Raw genomic sequence first — 5,097 nt, forward strand, 5'->3', positions numbered from 1 at the left:
CTTCCTAGCTTCATATTATTGCGACCCAGATGGTTTAGATTAGGATACTTGTGATAAACATGATTTAGCTTCAACTGCATACGAAAGAAACGAGTTAGCTTCAAACCCAAGCGAAACACATGATTTACCTTCAAATCAATGCGAAGTAGAAGGCTGATTTTCGAATCCGTGCAAAACAAATGGATTATCTTCAAATACTTGTGATATACATTATTTAGCTTCAACTGCATGCGAAACAAACGAGTTAGCTTCAAATCCATGCGAAACACATAATTTAGCTTCAAATCAATGATCAGTAGAAGTCATATCTTCGAATCCATGCGAAACAAATGGTTCAGCTTCAAATACTTGTGATATACATGATTTAGCTTCAACTGCATGCGAAACAAACGAGTTAGCTTCAAATCCATACAAAACACATAATTTAGCTTCAAATCAAGGAGAAGTCGAAGTCTTACCTTTCGAATCCATGCGAAACAAATGGTTTAGCTTCAAATACTTGTGATATACATGATTTAGATTCAACTGCATGCCAAACAAACGAGTTAGCTTCAAATTCTAGCAAAACACATGACTTAGCTTCAAATCAGAGCGAAGTAGAAGGCTTAGCTTCAAATCCATGCGAAACGAATGATTGATCTTCAAATGCTTGCGAGTATGAGTGATATTTATTTCAAATGCAGGCGAAACAAACGAGTTAGTTTCAAATCCATGCGAAACACATGATTCAGCTTCAAATCAATGTGCAGTCGAAGGCTTAGCTTCAAATCCATGCGAAACGAATGATTGATCTTCAAATGCTTGCGAATATGAGTGATGTTTATTTAAAATGCAGGCGAAACAAACGAGTTAGTTTCAAATCCATGCGAAACACATGATTCAGCTTCAAATCAATGTGCAGTAGAAGGCTTAGCTTCAAATCCATGCGAATCAAATGGTTTAGCTTCAAATACCTACGATATACACGATTTAGCTTCAACTGCATGCGAAACAAACGTGTTAACTTCAAATTCAAGCGAAACACATGAATCAGCTTCAAATCAATGCGAAACACATGATTTAGCTTCAAATCAATGCGAAGTAGAATGCTTAGTTTCAAATCCATGCGAAACGAATGATTGATCTTCAAATGCTTGCGAATATGAGTGATGTTTATTTCAAATGCAGTCGAAACAAACGAGTTAGTTTCAAATCCATGCGAAACACATGATTCAGCTTCAAATCAATGTGCAGTAGAAGGCTTAGCTTCAAATCCATGCGAATCAAATGGTTTAGCTTCAAATACCTACGATATACCTGATTTAGCTTCAACTGCATGCGAAACAAACGTGTTAACTTCAAATTCAAGCGAAACACATGATTCAGCTTCAAATCAATGCGAAACACATGATTCAGCTTCAAATCAATGCGAAGTAGAATGCTTAGTTTCAAATCCATGCGAAAGGTATGGTTTAGCTTCAAATGCTTGTGATATACATGATTTAGCTTCAACTGCATGCGAAACGAACGAGTTAGCTTCAAATCCAAGCGAAACACATGATTCAGTTTCAAATCAATGCGAAGTAGAAGGCATAGTTTCTAATCCATGCGAATCAATTGATTTAGCTTCAAATACTTGTGATATACATGATTTAGCTTCAACTGCATGTGAAACAATAGATTTATCTTCACAAGGGAAACACATGATTGAACTTCAAATCAATGCGAAGTAGAAGGCTAATCTTCAAATCCATGCAAAACGAATGATTTGGCTTTCAATGCTTGCGAATATAAGAGATATAGCTTCAAATACTTGCGAATATAAGTGATACAGCTTCAACTGCATGCCAAACAAACGAGTTATTTTCAAATCCAAGCGAAACACATTATTCAGCTTCAGATCAATGCGAAGTAGAAGGCTTTGCTTGAAATCCCTGCGAAACGACTAGTTTTGCTTCGAATACTTGTTTTATACATGACTTAGCTTCAACAGCATGCGAAACTAACGAGTTAACTACAAATCCAAGCGAAACACTTGATTTAGCTTCAAAACAATGCGAAGTAGAAGGCTTAGCTTCAAATTCATTCGACACGAATGGTTTAGCTTCAAATACTTGTGATATACATGATTTAGCTACAACTGCATGTGAAACAAACGAGTTATCTTGAAATCCATGCGGAGCACATGATTTAGATACAAATCAATGAGAAGTAGAAGGCTTAGCTTCAAATCCATGAGAAACAAATGGTTTAGCTTCAAATACTTGCGAACATAAGTGATATAGCTTCAAATGCAGGCGAAACAAACGAGTTAGCTTCAAATCCATGCGAATCACATGATGTAGCTTCAAATCAATGCGAAGTAGACGGCTTAGCTTTAAATCCATGCAAAACGAATGATTTGGATTCAAACACTTGCGAACATAAGTGATATAGATTCAAGTGCAGGCGAAACAAACGAGTTAGCTTCAAATCCATGCGAAACACATGTTTTAGCTACAAATTCATTCGAAAAACATGGTTTAGCTTAATATTCATGCGAAACAAATGGTACAGCATCAAATACTTGTGATATACATGATTTAGCTTCAACTGCATGCGATGCAAACGATTTAGCTTCAAATCCAAGCAAAACACATGATTTAGCTTCAAATCAATGCGAAGTAGAATGCTTAGTTTCAAATCCATGCGAAAGGTATGGTTTAGCTTCAAATGCTTGTGATATACATGATTTATCTTCAACTGCATGCGAAACAAACGAGTTAGCTTCAAATCCAAGCGAAACACATGATTCAGTTTCAAATCAATGCGAAGTAGAAGGCACAGTTTCTAATCCATGCGAATCAAATGATTTAGCTTCAAATACTTGTGATATACATGATTTACATTCAACTGCATGCGAAACAAACGAGCTAGCTTCAAACCCAAGCGAAACATATGTTTTAGCGTCAAATCAATGCAAAGTAGAAGGGTGATCTCCGAATCCATGCGAAACAAATGGTTTAACTTCAGATACTTGTTGTATACATGATTTATCTTCAACTGCAGGCGAAAAAAACGAGTTAGCTTCAAATCCATGCGAAACCCATGGTTTAGCTTCAAATACTTGTGATTTACATGATTTAGCTTCAACTGCATGCGAAACAAACGAGTTAGCTTCAAATCCGTGCCAAACACATAATTTAGCATCAAATCAATGCGAAGTAGAAGGCTTATCTTCAAATCCATGCGAAACAAGTGATTTAACTTCAAATACTTGCGATATAAATGATTTAGCTTTAAATCAATGTGAAGTAGAAGGCTTATCTTCGAATCCTTGCAAAACAAATGGTTTAGCTTCAAACACTTGTGATATACATGATTTAGCTTCAACTGCATGCGAAACAAACGAGTTAGCTTCAAATTCATGCGAATCACATGGTTGAGGTTCATAGCTTCATATTCTTGCGAAACAAATGCTTTAACTTCAAATACTTTTGATAAACATGATTTAGCTTCAACTGCATGCGAAACAAACGAGTTATCTTCAAATCCTAGAGAAACACATGATTTAACTTCAAATCAATGCGAAGTAGAAGGCTTAGCTTCAAATCAATGCGAAACAAATGCTTTAGCTTCAAGTACTATTAATGAACATGATTTAGCTTCAACTGCATGCGAAACAAACGAGTTATCTTCAAATCCAAGAGAAACACATGATTTAACTTCAAATCAATGCGAAGTAGAAGGCTTAGCTTCAAATCAATGCGAAACAAATGCTTTAGCTTCAAGTACTATTGATGAACATGATTTAGCTTCAACTGCATGCGAAACAAACGAGTTATCTTCAAATCCAAGAGAAACACATGATTTAACTTCAAATCAATGCGAAGTAGAAGGCTTAGCTTCAAATCAATGCGAAACAAATGCTTTAGCTTCAAGTACTATTGATGAACATGATTTAGCTTCAACTGCATGCGAAACAAACGAGTTTGCTTCAAATCCAAGCGAATCACATGATTTAGCTTCAAATCAATGCGAAGTTGAAGGCTTAGATTCAAATCCATACGAAACGAATAACTTAGTTTCAAATACTTGCGAATAAAAGTGATATAGCTTCAAATGCAGGCGAAACTAACGACTTAGCTTCAAAACCATGTCATGTAGAAGTATTAGATGCAAATACGTGAGAAACAAGTGATTTATCTTCAGATAATTGCGACATAAGTGATATAGCTTCAAATGCAGGCGAAACAATCGAGTTAGCTTCAAATACAAGCGAAACACATGATTTATCTTCAAATCAATGCGAAACACATGATTTAGCTACAAATTCATTCGAAACACATGGTTTAGCTTAATATTCATGCGAAACAAATGGTACAGCTTCAAATACTTGTGATATACATGATTTACTTTCAACTGCATGGGAAACAAACGAGTTAGCTTCAACTCCATTCGAAACACATGATTCAGCATTAAATCAATGCGAAGTGGAAGCATTAGCTTCAAATCCGAGCGAAACACATGATTTAGATTCAAATACTTGCGATATAAATGAAATTGCTTCAAATGCAGACGAAACAAACGAGTTAGCTTCAAATCCCAGCGAAACACATGACTTAGCTTTAAATCATTGCGAAGTAGAAGGCTCATTTTCAAATCCATTCGAAACAAATGGTTTAGCTTCAAATAATAGCGATATAAATGAAACAGCTTCAAATGCAGACGGAACAAACGAATTATCTTTAAATCCATGCGAAACAAACGAGTTAGGTTCAAATCCATGAGAAACACATGATTTAGCATCAAATCATTGCGAAATAGAAGACTGATTTTCGAATCCATGCGAAACAAATGGTTTAGCTTCAAATACTTGTGATAAACCTGATTTTGCTTCAACAGCATGCGAAACAAACGAGTTAGCTTCAAATCCATCCGAAACACATGATTTAGCTTCAAATCAATGCGAAGTAGAAGGCTTAGCTCCAAATCCATGCGAATCAAATTGTTTAGATTCAAATACTTGTGATATACATGAATTAGCTTCAACTGCATGTGAAACAAGCGAGTTAGCTTCAAATCCAAGCGATACACATGATTTAGATTCAAATCAATATGAAGTAGAAGACTTAGCTT

The sequence above is a fragment of the Megalopta genalis genome, unplaced genomic scaffold (genome assembly GCF_051020955.1).
Source record: "Megalopta genalis isolate 19385.01 unplaced genomic scaffold, iyMegGena1_principal scaffold0062, whole genome shotgun sequence".
Taxonomy (NCBI): domain Eukaryota; kingdom Metazoa; phylum Arthropoda; class Insecta; order Hymenoptera; family Halictidae; genus Megalopta; species Megalopta genalis.